Raw genomic sequence first — 17,741 nt, 5'->3', positions numbered from 1 at the left:
ACAATGAATGGAAACTAACCAAAGAGTGGAGAATTAAGGAGAAACTTCCTAACATAACAATTAACCAGTAGAACTGCTTGCCACCAAAAGTTATGGGTGCTTCATCACTGGAGGTTTTTAAGAAGAGAATGGACAGCCCCTTGTTTGAAATGGTATAGGTTCTCCTGTTTGAGCAGGGGGCTGGACTAGAAGACCTCCAGGGTCCCTTCCAACTCTATTCTGATTAAATTACTTCTAGCCTATAATACTTTCTTTTAACCAAAGTCCCTTCCAGCTCTCATCTCAGGCAGGAAAATCTCTATATCCAAGACTTCTTTCTTGGAAGCTATTACCCCAGAGTGGAAAATTTCATTTTCTCCCAATTACCTCTTTACCCTAGTTAAATCCTGTTTTAATTGACACCTGGAGTCATATTCACAAAGATAAATGAACGATGGTGCCTAGAAGCTTGCAGAACAAAGGAAGAGGTTGTAAAAAGCAGCGAAGCTCTAGAGATATTTAGCGAGGAACTAAGGCGCTTCATTATTTTTAGACCTCGGTGTCTGCGATATAAATAGACCGTTTTTGAAAGCTGTTTGTATTTTTAGAAAAAAAAAAAAGGCTGCCCGTCAGGTCTTGCTCTCTATTCACTCTTTTGAACAGAGGTACACAAGTTTGAAGCAGGTTCGGTGGTCTGGTTGGCAACTCTGGTGTGTGATACTCTTAGTGCAGGACTGTACCACTCTGAGGTAGGAAGACAGGGCACGGATGTTCAGTTCACAGGGTTAAACAGAATTTGTTTATTTAAATTTCATACTTCTTAAAAAGAATTGAGGTTACCTTTCCACCCCAGAGATGTTTATTTATTTTTTAAAAAATTGGTGGGGAGAGAAGATTAGAATAGAATAGAATAGAATGGAAGGGAAGGGAAGGGAAGGGAAGGGAAGGGAAGAGAAGAGAAGAGAATAACAGTTGAAAGGGACCTTGGAGGTCTTCTAGTCCAACCCCCTGCTTAGGCAGGAAACCATTGCAAATGGGAAAACTATAGCCTCAACTATACACACTTTTGTTGGCAGGGTGATGTCTCTGCTTTTTAGTATGCTGTCTAGATTTGCCATAGCTATCATCTCCAGGAGCAAGTATCTTTTAATTTCTTGGCTATGCTCCCCATCTGGGTTGATCTTGGAGCCCAAGAAAATAAAATCTGTCACTGCCTCCATTTCCTCCCCATCTATTTGCCAGATGAAGGCTAGAGAGGGGTGATAGCTGGGGTTTTGTAGCCGAAACAAAATAGTTTCCCCCGTGAACCAAGGACATTTCCACAGGTGATTGAAGGAAGGAGGAGCGATGTTACCAAGCAACCGGGTTGCATTCTGATTGGACCATGTGACTGATTGTTTGGGGAAAGGGGAAAAAAAACATTTACGTTCAATTAGGTGAAAACCGTGGGAATATTCATAGTCGGTTTTCACCAGAACTGTGCCAATATGATATATTCAATAAAACTATTTTTTGAGGAACCTACCTGCCTTGGAGTTCTGTTTGCTATGGGTGTATTACTTGGAACACAACCATGATTTGCTCAGCACAATTTGTGGAATCAGCCACAAAGTCTGGGCGCGCACTGTATGTCAAGCTCCAAGCAGAGGTGGTATTCAACAGGTTCTGACAGGTTTTGGAGAACCGGTAGCGGAAATGTTGAGTAGTTTGGAGAACCGGCAAATCCTGCCTCTGACTGGCCCCAACCCAATCTATTCTCTGCCTCCCATTGAGTCCCAGCTGATTGGCTGGGTCTCCTTTGGTTGCCCTGCACAGGAAAACGGAGCTGCAAAGCAGGTTAGTGGGGTGGGGAGGGAATGGGGATTTTGCACTAACCTTCCCTTTGAGTGGGTGGGAATTGAGATTTTACAGTATCCTTTCCCTGCCATGCCCACCAAGCCACACCCACCAAGCCATGCCACGCCCACCAAGCCACGCCCACAGAACCGGTAGTAAAAAAAATATTGAATCCCACCATTGGCTCCAAGCAAGTGCATCCCATCGTGGCTTAGATCCGCATTAGCCAGCTCATTTTCTGAACTCACCTTCCAAATTGCCTGCATTGGGGGAGAAAGTGCCAGGACCAAAAATAAGATTATTTCTCCACTGCTATCATAGATAGATAGATAGATAGATAGATAGATAGATTTTAAAAAAGAAAGATGGGACGAGATGTATCTACCAATTAAGGAAGTAAGCTTCCAAGCTTCCCAAATTGAAAAAGACAGGTAATTAAATATTGACGTAGTAACTGCCCATAGCAAGACTTTTATAACGGCCTCCTTTCCTGACAACATCTGGGCAACCCGGACAGGTGATTTTTTTTAATCACCCTGTTCTAGTTATATTTGTGTAAAATCGACACCCAGCAAGCACAAACACACACACACACACACACACACACACACATCCTATTTGTTTCTTGGAGACCTTTTGCCTATTATAAATGAATAAATCAACCCAATCAGGCAGCGGGTTTCCTGTTTTTCTGGAACTGAAATAATGATTAAACTCCTGAATGTAGGGAATGAGATCCAAAAACAAAACAAAAAACCCAATAGAAAATGACGCTTTGGCATTTTTGTTCATCAATTCAGATTAAAATTTTAATTTCACGGTACAATAAACTCATACCTCGCTGCCTTGATTAAGGTCACCGGTTCCCAAACGCCAGTGCAGGACTGATGGACAAAGAGCTCTTTGGAAGACGAGAACCACACCTTTAAACTTTTCACCCCATGCAATTCTACTGCAGGATTTTCTATTTTCTGATTCTTCTCAAATATCTGAGATTAAACCCCTTTCTGGCTGAACAGTGTTTCTCCCTTCATAAATACAATGCATTTCAACCCTCAAAAGCAGGTTTCAGTCTGAGTTTTCCTTGCGGATGCGCGAGAAACGAATAAGATACATGCTAACCTAAGACGCGGCGGCTCAGTGGTTAAGATGCTGAGCTTGTCAGTCAGAAAGGTTGGCAGTTCGGCAGTTCGAATCCCCAGCGCCGGGTTTCGGAGTGACCTCCCGTTACTTGTCCCAGCTTCTGCCAACCTAGCAGTTCGGAAGCATGTAAAAAATGCAAGTAGAAAAATAGGGACCACCTTTGGTGGGAAGGTAACAGCATTCCATGCGCCTTCGGCATTTAGTCATGCCGGCCACATGACCACGGAGACGTCTTCGGGCAGCGCTGGCTCTTTGGCTTTGTAATGGAGAGGAACATTGCCCCCTAGAGCTGGAAATGACTAGCATGTATGTGCGAGGGGAACCTTTACCTTTACTAACCTAAAATACCATTTTGGGGGTAGGGGAGTAAGGGGAACAGAATGAAAAAGTAAGTTCAGAGAAGAGCAACTAAGATGACCAAAGGCCTGGAGACTAAATCGTATGAAGAATGGCTGCAGAATTTGGGTTTGGCTAGTCTAGAGAAAAGGAGGACTAGAGGGGAGACATGATAGTGTTTTAGTGCTTGAGGGGCTGCTACAAAGAAGAGGGGATCAAATTATTCTCCAAAGCTCCAGGGGGCAGGACAGGAAACAATGGTTGGAAACTAATCAAGGAGAGAAGCAACCTGGGATTACGTAGAAACATTCTAACAGTGAGGACGCTTAACCATTGGAAAAGCTGGCCACCAGAAGTCATGGACGCTCCATCACTGGAGGTTATCTGAAATGGTATAGTTTCTCCTGCTTGAGCTGGACTAGAAGACCTCCAAGGTCCCTTCCAGCTGATTCATAAAAAAAGTTTTTTCTAGTACGCAATGATTTTCTCATAATTATATATGCTGTGCAAGGAAATAAATGGTGTGGAGGAGGAGGAGGAAGAAAGAGGATATTCATTTAAAAGCCTCTCTGACATCATTTCATTGGCAGGGCTGATTGGCTAGGTGTTGATAGCAAGTGGTACGATTGGTTCATTTCAACCACGGTTTTCTTATTTGGTTCTGTGTGAAATCTCAGAATTTCATACAGAACTGTTCACCAAGCCTGCCATGACTTTTCTCGGGACTGGACCACCAAGTCACCAAGTCCACTTGCATGGCTAAGACGGGACTAGAATTCCCAACCTCCTGGTGGTTGGCCTGAAGTCACCCAGCCTGCTTTTATGCCTAAGGTAGGGCTAGAATTCCCAGTCACCTGGTGATTGGTCCAAAATCACCCAGCCAGCTTACATGGCTAAGGCGGGTCTAGAATTCCCAGTCACCTGGTGATTGGTCCAAAATGATTCAGCCAGCTTACATGGCTAAGGCGGGTCTAGAATTCCCAGTCTCCTGGTGATTGGCTCAAAGTCACCCAGCCAATTTTTGTGCCTAAGGCAGGACTAGAACTCACCAACCACCCAGCCCGTTTTTGTGCCTAAGGTGGGACTAGAATTCACCAATTTCTGGTGACCCAACTGGCTTTCATGGCTAAGGCAGGACTAGAACTCATGGCTTATCTAGTTTGGTGCCTTAACCACTAGACCAAACTGGCTCTCACTAAGTTGCAGAAGACTGGAGTGACCACATGTGATGTAACATTTGGGAGTCTCACACAACTGAAAAAGAATTGATCTCATCAGAAACAATTTTCCACTGCTGGACTCTTGTACTAATTCCAAGGCACCTAATTTTCTTCGCCAGTCAGTACATTCTCTGCTGTTTTGCAAAAGGTCCCGACACATCCTCCCAATTATGGTTTGGCCTTGGAACACCTGGTACCTGACTTGAACACAGGAAAAAAAAAAAAGAATTATTAAACATTTTTTTCCCCCTCCAAGTGCTGAAACCTTCGCTCTGGTGCCTTGTAATTGGTTTCTCAGAGACAACAGAACATATTCGGACAGTAAACAAGCTGCAACCTTCAGACCCGAGAATGTAGATTTGGATTCTCATTCTTCTAAAACAGGAACTGGGGATTTAATTAGCCCTTCCGTCTTAGGAATTAGGAGTTGGGTCAATTAGCCTTCATTTGCTCCCTGGGAGACAAGGAGGCAGGTAAGAGAAGGCAGGTATGACCAAGATTGGGACCAGTAAGCTTAGAGCTGTTGAATACCTTCTTCACTACCGTCTCCGTACTCTTCTACACCAAGGGGATGCAGTCAGTAGACATACGGAGAATGGGCCTGTATGACTCTTATGGTCAAAAGAAGGATTTCCTTGTTTTCCGAGAAAGACTCTATTAGTTTTTAAAAGCTATGTTTAGTCTGCTTTAGAGTTTCCATGACTTCCCATCTCTTTCCTGCCTCAAAATGGCAGGAAACTACGCCACCAATGTTCAGTGCGGAGAGAGGGAGAAAGAGAGAGGGGGAGGGAGAGAGAGGGAGGGAGGGAGAGAGAGGGAGGGAGAGAGTGGGAGAGGAAGGGAGAGGGAGAGGGAGGGGGAGAGAGGGAGGGAGAGGGAGGGAGGGAGAGAGAGGGAGGGAGGGATAGAGGGAGAGGGAGGGGGGAGAGAGGGAGGGAGGGAGAGAGGGAGGGAGAGAGAGAGGAGGGGGAGAGAGGGAGGGAGGGAGAGAGAGGGAGAGAAGGAGAGGGAGAGAGGGAGGGGGAGAGAGAGAGGAAGGGAGAGGGAGAGGGAGGGAGGGAGGGAGGGAGAGGAGAGAGATTTGACCACTTTCTTCATAAGATCATGCTGGTGCCAAGCACTTTTGTCCAGTTGGAGGGGAGTCCTCAGCTTTGCGTGAAAAGCTTCCATATTTCTCCTATGGGTCCCACACCCTTTAATTTCTTTCATCCAGATTAGTCTTTCTCAACCTTAACTTTAAGATGTGTGGACTTCAACTCCCCAAATTCCACATTCCTGGAGTTCAAGTCCACTCATTTTAGAGTTGATAAGGTCAAGAAACACAGGATCTAGACATTTTTTTTAATATTTTGAAGAGGGCTCAACTTCCTGCAAATGATATACCTACTTCAGAGGACTCCGTTGTGTTTCTTCCATTTTTCTTTTTCTTTTTTTAAAAAAAGAGAGGAGTGGTAACGAACCCCCTCCATTCACAGATTCTTCTCCTTCTGGTGGAGCTCCATATCCCAGCTGGGCTCTTTTACGGCTTGCACCACCACTCTCTCCTCCGCAGTTGGCAGGTTTTGCTCCTTAAGGGACTGATTTGTTTTCATAGATAAGGATGTCGGAGACCCTTCTGACCTCCTGGATGCTAATTAAAGTCTTCACAGCCCTGCCAATCCAGACCAGGAAAAGGCTAACTCGCCCATCGTTAAGCCAAATGCCCAAAGGGTCAAGGCCGTGCTATCTGCTGCTGCATTTTGAGCAGTGGAAGACCAGCTCCTTCTTATCCTCAAGGCTGCCAGGAGGGAGGGAGGCAGGTGGAACGGCTCCCACACTCAGGAAGGAGATGCAGGAGCACATTTCTAGTTGCAAATTTCTCCAAAAAAATATATATATCAAAAGATTTGTTAAAGAGGGTAAGTATCAGAGGTGGTATATTCAGCAGATTCTGACCAGTTCTGGAGAACCAGTAGCGGAGATTTTGAGTAGTTCAGAGAACCGGCCAATCCCACATCTGACTGGCCCTGCCAACCCCATCTCTTCTCTGCCTCCCATTGAGTCCCAGCTGATTGGCTGGGTCTTCTTTGGTTGCCCTGCACAGGAGAACGGAGCTGGAAAGCAGGTTAGTGGGGTGGGGAGGGAATGGGATTTTGCAGTATCTTCCCCTGACACACCCACCAAGCCATGCCCATCAGGCCATGCCACATTCACCAAGCTATGCCCACAGAACCGGTAAAAATGTAAAAATGTTTGAATCCCACCACCGGGGAGCCACAGCAATCTTCAGGAGCCCTTGGGTTTTATAGACCACTTATGGGTGGAGTCTTTCATGAAATTGTAGGCCTTCCACTTTGTCTTTTCTGTTATTGCGCAATTGCATTAATGAGGTAAAGTTGTATGATGCAATTATACAAATGACGTTCGTTTACACAAACAATGGAACTCGTGGTTTTATACCCCATGCCAAACCAAAGGATGTCCAGCAGACTTCAGATCATAGAGTCCTAGGGCTGGAAGAAAACTTGGAGGTTTGTTAGTCCAACTACCTGCCAAAGATAAGACCTCTTAGACCATCTAGGACAAAGGTAAGACCTCTTAGACCATCTAGGACAAAGGTAAGACCTCTTAGACCATCTAGGACAAAGGTAAGATCTCTTAGAGCATCTAGGACAAAGATAAGACCTCTTAGATCATCTAGGACAAAGATAAGACATCTTAGACCATCTAGGTCAAACGTAAGATCTCTTAGACCATCTAGGACAAAGGTAAGATCTCTTAGACCATCTAGGACAAAGGTAAGACCTCTTAGACCATCTAGGACAAAGGTAAGATCTCTTAGAGCATCTAGGGACAAAGATAAGACCTCTTAGATCATCTAGGACAAAGATAAGACATCTTAGACCATCTAGGTCAAACGTAAGATCTCTTAGACCATCTAGGACAAAGGTAAGATCTCTTAGACCATCTAGGACAAAGGTAAGACCTCTTAGACCATCTAGGACAAAGATAACTTGGTGTTGTGTGTCAGATACACCCCTTCCTAGATTGAGAGGTCCTAGAGTGAGAAGTCACTTACACCCTGGTCATCTCCCGCTTGGACTATTGCAATGGGTTCTACATGGAACTGCCCTTGAAGAGTACCTGGAAGCTTCAGCTAATGCAGAATGTGGCCGTGTGCGCAATTTTGCGCGGCCCAATGGTGGCACAGGTGTTACCTACAGCGTGAGTTGCATTGGGTGTTGGTCTACTTCTGGGTCCATTTCAAGGTGGTGATTATAACCTTCAAAGGCCTCCATGGCATGGGGGCCAGGTTACCTACATAACTCTGCATGACATCCACTTGTTCTTAGTCAGGCAGGGTTGAGGTGTTATAGACCCCCATCAGCGAAAGAGTTTTGACTGGTGGGGTCCAGGAAGAAGCTTCATCTGACATCGGTCTTGCCCCCACCCCACCCTTTGGAATATCCTCCCCACAGAGGTGAGGCAGGCTCCACTTTCACCTTTCCAAACAGATTGAGAACCTGGCACTGCCAACTTGTGCGCGGGTTTGCTCTCACTCTGCCTTGCTAACTTCAATGATTCTAGACCTGTCTTCACTATATTACGGAAATATAGCGTTTTGGTATGGTTTTAACAAGCGGTCCTTGGTGCTCCCTGACCTTGCTTTTTTTCTTGCAGACATTTCAATACCCTAACTAGGTAACATCACCCGTTCTAGTATCACTGATGTTCCCAAGTTCGGGTCATGAAACATCTGCAACAAAACCGCCAAACTCAGAGAGCACTGAGGACCCATAGTTTCAACCCCGAGCTACAAATATTCTGTTTGGTTGGTTTTTAACCTACATCTCCCAGAGTCGCTTTCAGAGAGAGATGGATAGTCTCTAAATTTGATAAATGTAATGCATGACAATCTGGCCCAAATTGCATCACCCCCTTCATTTGCACAATGACGTCATGGCACATGTGAAAACATTGTGGCTTCTCCTTGAGGCCAAGCTGCCTTGATTTTCCTCCTTTGAGGAATGCACTTGTGTCTTATGAATGTGTTTATATTGCAAGGACACACACACACACAGACAGAGACAGAGAAGGAGAAAAAGACAGAGAAACAGAAACAGAGAAAGAGAGAAAGAGAGACAGACAGAGACAGAAAGAGACAGAAAGAGACAGAAAGAGAGACAGAGAGAGACAGACAAACAGAGACAGTGTGTGTGTGAGAGAGGAGACGGAGACACACACACACACACACACACACACACACACACACACAGAGTGCTAACTCTAGCCCGACTTAGTTATGTCAGTAACTGCTTATAGTACCCAATTATCTCATGCTTTCAAAGAAGATGAAAGCCCTTCACGTTTGCAATCAATAGGAACGCCAGGGAGAGAAAAAAAAGGAAATAAAAATGCAGATTTGTCCGAAGAGAAAGAGTCAGAGAGAGAGAGAGAGGAAAAGGAGAGACAGAGGATGTTATTAGCACTGTCAATTTAGCCCTGAATGTTATGGCATACATGTCAATAAAAGAGACAGAAGCTATTATTGAAATGAGATTAGAATCATTTTGAAATATCAACAGCAGCCTTGGAGATGCTATCGGAGTGGATGGAAACTACAGAATCACAGTGCCATTGGGGACAGAATACAGAGCAGAGCAGGGATGATTTTCACTTGCCTGGATCAGACCTTGTCAGGTCCTGATTAGGGGATGAACCAACTAAGCTTTCTTGAATCAAATGTATCATTCAAATCTCCATCTACAGACAAAAACATTTTTGGGGCTCTTCTCTGATTAACATACTCAAATCATCCAGAGTTTTTTTTTCTCCCTCTCCCTTTCTCTCTCTCCCTCTCCTCTTTCCATGAAAGATGTCACCTTGATACCTGGTAGAACTGACCTTCACCTGGTGGAAATATGATAGGAATTCGCTTCTTCTTGCTTCATTGAAGGACATTAATCCGATTTCACCTTATTTCAGTCTGGGAAAGATGAGATGTAAGGCTAAGATGATAAAAGATATTGGTACCCGCTTTTTCATCACGGGCTTATGAGTTGGAAGAGCCAAGGGCATCTTCGTTGCAACTTGCTCAGGGAAAAGCTGTACTGTATGGTTAGGAGAAGAGGGATTTCAGGCCAAGAGGAGAGAAAGAAGAGGTGGGGAGGAAGGAAGGAAGGAAGGAAGGAAGGAAGGAAGGAAGGAAGGAAGGAAGGAAGGAAGGAAGGAAGGAAGGAAGGAAGGAAGGAAGGAAGGAAGGAAATGGAGTGAGAGATTGAGGGAGGAAGGAAATAAGAAAATGTGGGAGTGAGAGATGATGCAAGGAAGGAAATGAGGGAAGGAAGGAAATGAGGGATTGAGGGAAGGAACGATAGGAGAAGGATGGATGGAAGGAAGGAAGGAAGGAAAGAGAGTAATGAGAGGGGAAGGAGGGGAATGACTTGAAAGAAGGAAGGAGGAGGGAGGAAGGAAATGAGGGAGTGAGAGATTGAGGGAAGGAGGGAAATGAGGGGTTGAGGGAAGGAAGGATAGGAGAAGGATGGATAGATGGATGGATGGATGGATGGATAGAAGGAAGGAAAGAATGAGAGTAATGACAGGGGAAGGAGGGGAGTGACTGATAGAAGGAAGGAGAAGGAAGGGAGGGAGGGAGGGAGGAAGAAAGGAAGGGAGAGGAGAGGAGAGAAGGAAATCTAGGTCTCACTAGGAAAGAGAACTGCAATAGTTCCATATTTCAGTTTTCTTTAGAAGAAGCAGCTCTTTTTGGAGTCTGTAACAATAGATGAAACCCCAAAGCCCCAAGCCAAAACTACAAAGAGATTTATTGCAAAGCTTTGCAGTTGACAACACACACACACACACATCCCTCCTCTTTGTGCAGGGGGTAAAGAGCAGGGGGATTTCCCTCCCTCCCTCCCCTTAAAAATCAATCAGATGCTATTATTCAGCCTAAACCCAAGTTTATTGTCTCCATCTTCCTTCAAGAGGCCGATTTGATGCCAGGTAGAAAATTGAGTTTCCTTTGCATTTCTATTCCCCCTCGCACACAATTCTTTGGCAGCTCAGGGACATTTGTCTGTGTGGGAAACCCACTTCCTGTCTCAATAAACAAGTACATGGAAGTTTTTTTTTCTGGACACATAATAGAGACTCCCCCCCCTCCTTTTTTTTTTAATTTAATACAAAAAAAAAAAAAACATTCCACACTTAACACATCAATGAACCCACTTAAGCTCTACTGCCTCTGAATTAAAAGAATTGTGTGATCAAAGAGTGTGAAAGAGCCACACATGGAGTACTTCAGACACTCTACTTTTGTTACATTTGATACATTACAAACTCAATAAATATATGGTTATCTCGGGAGGAGGCTGGTTTTCATTATCTCCCAGGCTTCTGTTTAAAAGCATTTCTGGACTGGATTTTTTTTTCTCTCTCTCTCCCTTTCTCTTTCTCTCTGTCCATGATGATTTCCCTAACATTTGCAATTTTTGAAACAAGCATTGTGCACCCTACTCCTATCCCTACCATAAATAGGAGCTCGGATATAGTAATGATGGTCAACAGTTTGCAGTGTGCAAGAGGTTGTAAGTAAATATGCTTGCAATTGTCTCAGGCTTTTCAGTTAATAAAAGGAATGCCACACACACACACACACACACACACACACACAAATGTATAGGGGTCCTGGGCTTGAGGAAATAAAATAAAACCTGAAATATGTTTGAGAAACCTGCAATAATTAGGTGAAATCATAGGCCTATTCATGAATGCAAACAGAGGAGTGGGGGAAATGCTTTGAATAACTAAAGCTGAAGTTATGTTAATGATGTCCTACTCTGACTTTACCTAGATAGATTCTCTGGCTTTTCATTATTGTCACAATAGGGAAATTAATGGTGTTCCTCCTGGATTCTGTTAGAAAAACTGAGGTGATTTAAAATTAAAGAAGAAGAAGAAGAAAAAAACCCAGACATATCCATCACACCGTTCCTTCTCAGGTTAAGCAACATTGTGCAGCGTGCAGAAAAGATGAAGAAAGAGTCAGCCAAAAAAATGTAAAGCATGAGCAAAACACAATTTACCTCTCCATCTATTTTTGTGTGTGCTCGATCACTGGAGGAATCTATTCTACGTTCTGTTCTATTTTATTCTATTCCTATTCTATTTTACATTCCAATATCCTATCCTATCCTATCCTAAATTCCAACATCTATTCTATTCTGTAATCTGTTCTATTCCTATTCTATTCCTGTTCCTGTTCTGTTCTATTCTGTTCTACTCTATCCTATCCTATCCTATCCATCTACTGCTTTACACCTTGTTTTCCCTTTCAACTTGTCACCCTTATCCTTCTGAGGATCTCAACAAACTCCATCCAACCACAGTCTTGCCTTTTTTAAAAATCTTCTAAATACATGCGAAGCACCCCAAATATTGACCCCCATGGCATTAGGGGGGAAACGCTGTGATGGACAGGTGCAAAGGCCAGCTGGAAGTCACCCTTTTCATCACATTGTGACTTCAACAGGTCCCTCAACCATTGGCTGTAAGTTAAGAACTATCTGGATACATATATTATTATGCTGGCTAAGAATCACGTTTAGCCCCGTGTAACTGCAACAAAGCCACAAATGTCACTTAGGAGAAACTTGTGGGTAAATCTCTAGGAAATGCATTGAAATTCAGAAGGCCTTCCCAACCACAGTGGTCTCCCGATCAGGCAGGCTGCAAGGGAGTTAAATATTTCTGCAATGTTCAACCGAGCTGTCTCTTGTGGAAGCGCCTTTCTAACCACCGTGCTTGGCTGCCACTCCATCTCAAGGGCAGGGAGCTTCAGACACCAAACATAAATTCGACTGCTTTGCTAACTGGAGAAAATAACGCCAGCGGAGGGAAAAGCTTTAGTTCCTTCCTTTTTTTTTTCTTCCTTTTTTTTTTCTCTTTTCCTTCCATTCCACCCCACCTTCCATTGAAAGCCCATCGCCGACTTCCTCCCTCTCTCGCTCCAATCTGCTCTCCGACAGGGCTGCCCTCAAAAATTCCAATTTTTATTCTAGACAGATGTGAACGCTGAAAAGAAAAAGAGAGAGGGGGGGGGAAAGGGGGGGGTGTTTTCAGAAGCCATTTTGCAATCGAGATCTGAAGTCGGCGGAGGGAGGGAAGGAGGAGGAAGCGCCTGCCTTCTTGGCCTGAGACGCTGGCCATGTAATATTAATACACAGAGAAAATATTTTCAGTGCATGCCTGTATTTATGAGATCCTCCGGGAAGACAACATTCCTCCAGCCCACAGAGGAGAGGCTGAACGAGTGATCAGGGAAGGAAAAAAAATTTTTTTTAAAAAAAAGAAAGCTGCTGATAGATAAAGTGCAGGACAGAATCCATTCTGGCGCTGCAAGATTTTCTCTCTGCGAGGGTAGCGGTATTGGTTTCATTTAATTCTTTCTGCCTGTTCATTTCTTTATTGCAAATGCTAGCCTGGGGAAATGTTAGAGAGAGGGTGGGAGGGAAGGAGGGAGGGAGGGAGGGAGGGGATGAAAAGGTAGGTTGGGAGTTGATACAGGAAATTAACCCTGCCGTGGCGGAAAGAGTAAATGCTGAGTAAGTTTGGGATGGAGATTGTAAATATGCCATCTCCCTTGGCCTGGAATTATTCATTGCCACTCATGGACACCACGATGTAAAAAAGATGTTGAGACTGTAGAAAGAGTGCAGAGAAGAGCAACCAAGAGGATTAGGGGACTAGAGGCTAAACCGTATGAAGAACGGTTGCAGGAACTGAGTGTGTCTAGTTTAATGAAAAGAAGGACCAGGGGAGACATGATAACAGTCTTCCAATATCTCAGGGGCTCCCCCAAAGAAGAGGGAGTCAAGCTATTCTCCAAAGCACCAGAAGGCAGGAAAAAGAAGCAATGGATGGAAATTAATCAAAGAGAGAAGCAACCTAGAACTAAGGAGAAATTTCTTGACAGTTAGAACAATTAATCAGTGGAACAATTTGCCTCCAGGAGTTGTAAATGCTCCAATACTGGAAGTTTTTAAGAAGAGATTGGACAACCATTTGTTTGAAGTGGTGTAGGGTTTCCTGCCTAAGTAGGGGGTTGGACTAGAAGACCTTCAAAGTCCCTTCCAACTCTGTTATTCTGTTCTATTCACCCAACAAATCCACAAAGCCAGTTGCTTATTATAGAATCATAGAACCATCAGGCTGGAAGGGGCCTTGGAGGTCTTCTAGTCCACCTCCTGGCAAGAGTCCATCCAGAACAGATGGCTGTCATATCATTTCTTGAAAACATTCACTGATGGAGCCCCCACAACTCCTAGAGGCAAGCTGTTCCACTGATTGATTGTTCTCCCTGTCAAGAAATGCCTTCTGATTTCCAGGTTGGATCTTCTTCTGATGAGCTTCCACCCAGTTGCCTTTTGTCCTGCCCTCAGGTGCTATGGGGAATAAATCAACCTCCTTTTCTCTGTGACAGCCCTTCAAGGATTGAAAGATGGCTATCGGGGCTCTCCTCTCTTCCTTGGGCTACACATACTTAGATCCCTCCTTAGCTGTTCATCATAGCATTTCACTTCCAGACTTGAAACCATCATAGGTGAACATCACTTGTTGTGAGTGATGATTTGGAAAGGTGGAATGGACACTTGGGGACTGGTGTCTGCTCTGTGGACTCTACTGTCTGGATCAGAGGTCTCCAAACTTGGCAACTTTAAGACTTGTGGACTTCAACTCCCAGAATTCCTCAGCCAGTTACGCTATCTGAGGAATTTGGGGAGTTGAAGTTCACAAGTCTTAAAGTTGCCAAGTTTGAGGACCCCTGGTCTGGATTAACCGTAGAAGAGAATATTTGTAGCTCAGGGTCCAACTAGGGAGGCCTTGGCCCTCAGAGGGCACCCAGGATTCCAAGTCTGCATGAAGTGAGCAAATTGAGAGCCAAGGAAAGAATGGGCAAGAGAAAGGATGGATTTCATTTGGCATTTTAAGGACGTACGCTTTCAGGAGGGCCTGGTTAGGGGTTCAAGATGATATTAAATATAAAGATAAGCCATCACCTACAGAGAAGATTTCCTGCCTGCAAAGAAGTCAATTTCAGTGATCCATTGTTGTGTTCTTTGGGTCACCTCATCCAGGCCCATCCATTGTTTTCTGGCAATTCCCATTTCTGCAGGAGACCTTCTCCAAACCAACAGAAATGAAACGGGGACTTCTGCATTGAAGAAAGGTTAGCTCCACCACGAAGCTAACAAGAAAGACCTGCAAAGTTTATAGGTCAACCATGAGTCATTTTGCATCTATCTTTATGCCAGGCACCAAAACTGGCACCACAACTATGTGGTGTGGATTCTTGAAGAAGAAAAATGTCCAGTCTAATCTTTGTTTCAAGTAGGCCCAGCTACAGAAGCCTTCAAAGCTCTTATAAATCTCTCTTTCCGTCTTGAGTAAATTCCCAAGGATGCTGAGGGAGACGTGTAAATTCAATAAAAACCATACCGTAACCCATTTATTTTAGCTGCGGACCTAAGGAGCTGCTGTTTGGCACTCATTTACCATGGAGAAATGTCTTCAATTAAAGAAGATGGAGAACTGCACTAATCATAGAAGACACCTGGAGATCATCCTGGCTAGTCAGAACAGTTCAGCGACGGTAAACCGGCTCAATAGGAAGTATGGTTCATAATTCAAGATGAACGGCATCAGTTGGCTTCGGGGATGTGACCTAAGTTGATCCAGGGGTAGCTTCTTTGACTTTGATGGCTGCTTCCCTTGCTGGAAATGCTGGTGGAAAGACCATCAGTTGAGGTTTCGCTTCAGAATGATTTGACTGTATTGGCTCCTTGGTTAAAAGAAAGTATTAAGGGCTAGAACTATGAAGTCAACTTCATTTAATCAGAATAGAGCTGGAAGAGACCTTGGAGGTCCAACCCTCTGTTCAAGCAGGAGACCCTACAGCTGTCCAGTCTCTTCTTAAAAGCCTCCAGTGATGAAGCGCCCACAACTTCTGATGGCAAGTCATTCCATGGATTCATTGTTCTAAAGGTTAGGAAATTCCTCCTTAGTTCTAGGTTGCTTCTCTCCTTGATTCGTTTCCATCCGTTGCTTCTTGTCCTGCCTTCCGGTGCTTTGGAGAATAATTCGACCCCCTCTTCTTTGTGGCAGCTTCTCAAATACTGGAAGGTTGCTATCATGTCCCCCCGCTTGTCCTTCTTTTCCCTAGACTAGCCATATTCAGTTCTTGCAACCGTTCTTCATATATTTGACTCTCCAGGCTTTTAATCACCTTAGTGGCTCTTCTCTGCACTTTCCCCCAAAGTCTCAACATCTTTTCTGCATTATGGTAACCAAAACATGTCCCTGGTTCCTGGCAAAATTTCTGCCCAGTCATGTCTTCCATGGCTGCTCTTTGGTGACCACACAAGCCTTTGCAGCAGCTATTTTGCATAACCTCAACCTATCTCGTATCTGTACATTGGGCCCCTCCAAAGGTTGCCTGCGTCTGCCCAGAAAGGTTCCCCTCTTCTGTACGTTCAGTTGCAAAGATCCAGGACTGGGCTGCTGGGGGTTCGCAGGGGGTTCGGGAGAGCCCCTAGCTAAGATTCTATGCAGTTCGGAGAAACCTCAAATCCCACTCCTGGCTGGCCCCGCCCACCCCTCCCTACCCCTTCCCGGAGTCCCCACACAGCCCCGTTTTGGGTGCAGGTAAGTGCAGGGCGCGCACAGAGGCCCAGGGAGGGTGAAAAACGGGCCCCCAAGTTTGGAAAGGCCGGAAATGGGCCCGTTTCCAGAGAGCCTCAGAGTCCAGGGAGGCCGTTTTCACCCTCCCGGAGCCTCCAGAGCCCAAGGAGGGCAAAAATGTCCCTCCCCAGTCATGGTGCAGGAGGCCGACTAGGCCATGCCTACCACAGCCACGCCCATCCAGCAACCAGGCAGAGAACCTTTTGCTAAAATTTTTGAAGCCCACCCCTGCAAAGATCTCGATTTATATGTTTTAGAGGGGGAGATATCCCTTGGCCAGGGGCCTAGAAAGCCAATACCTACCCAAGCAGACAGTTCATTTCCTAAAGCCAATAAAAAAAGGTGATGGCAATGATAGAGGAGAGATTTAACTGCAGCCTTGCAAATGTTTTTCGCCTGTGCACTTTGGGAATTAATTTGGATTTCTGAGCTATGACAAGCAATTATCTCTCTCTCTCTCTCTCTCTCTCTCTCTCTCTCTCTCTCTCTCTCTCATTTCAGAAACATTTGGGTCTGGTCCAGCATCTGGAAAAAAAATAAAAAATAAAACCTGCCAGTGATTGGCTGAAAAATGTCAGTTCATTTTGTATCTCGCATTCCGCTCGCTCTGCTCCCCAACCTCTTTCCCAGGGCGATCCGGAACACGATGAGAATCCTTGGCCAAAACAGACACGGATATAAAAGCTGCTTTATGATTCCTCTTATTAGTAAAAACCGTTATTGATGAGCGGCGTAGCATTATTGCCTGAGATGGTGTTAAGGATAATATAATGCAGTATAATACAGGAACGTGGTCACGCAGCGTTCTGCGGCTTAATGAATCCACCGCGAACAAAAAGAACAAAAATCAATGGTTTACCATTTCCTCTGGATTATGCATCATAAATTTCCTTACAGTTGGGGGGTGGGGGGGGAGAAAGACAGACACAATATCTGCAAAGCTTGCAGGAATGGCCAAAATCTTCATATTCAACTTGAAAAGAGGATGCCCTGGCAACCAAATGCATGAATTGCACAAAATGCTAAGGACTTTTTTGCAAAATTGTGTGTGTGCGCGTTTGTCTATTCGTGTGTATGTGTGTACCTGCATGCATGCATGTATGTTTGGTGTGTATACATATACACACCAAACACACTCATACCCAGACTGCAGGCATCTGTAGTCTGTGTCTGTCAAGCACAATTCTCTCTTGATGAATGACAAGGTACGATAATAGGGCTCAGGTTGCCATGGTAACCAGACAGCCAAGCTGTGTGCCTTGAATTTTGTCATCTAAAAATGAAACCAGAAGCTAAAGGCAGGAGAAGGGGTGGAGAGAGAGAGACAGGGAGAGAAAGGAAGAGAAAGATGTGAGTAGAGCCAACAGATTAACTCATAGGAGCAAAGGAGGGTGGATGGCAGAGCGGGCAGCTAGGAGTAAAGATAAAACCAGAAAGGTGAAGGGGTTAAGAAGACCTTCAGCTCATCAAGAAACATCATTGGAATGTAAAACCTTATTGTGATTT

General features: G+C 44.7%; 2 long non-coding RNA genes across 2 annotated transcripts in view; one reads left to right on the top strand and one right to left on the bottom strand.

Moving 5' to 3' along the window:
- The window catches only part of LOC148130058 (uncharacterized), a 190,733-nt gene that overhangs the window by 29,156 nt on the left and 143,836 nt on the right, over window positions 1-17,741 (bottom strand). The gene's annotated exons all lie outside the window — the stretch shown is intronic.
- Window positions 12,732-15,467, top strand: LOC148130059 (uncharacterized). The gene is made up of 3 exons (XR_015750373.1): window positions 12,732-12,914; window positions 14,671-14,771; window positions 15,013-15,467. It is a non-coding gene; the product is annotated as an uncharacterized LOC148130059 (long non-coding RNA).

The sequence above is a fragment of the Notechis scutatus genome, chromosome 7 (assembly GCF_049901735.1).
Source record: "Notechis scutatus isolate UNSWTSFEM ecotype Mainland chromosome 7, rNotScu1.2, whole genome shotgun sequence".
NCBI classification, from domain to species: Eukaryota; Metazoa; Chordata; class Lepidosauria; order Squamata; family Elapidae; genus Notechis; species Notechis scutatus.
This window is presented reverse-complemented; position numbering and strand designations above follow the sequence as displayed.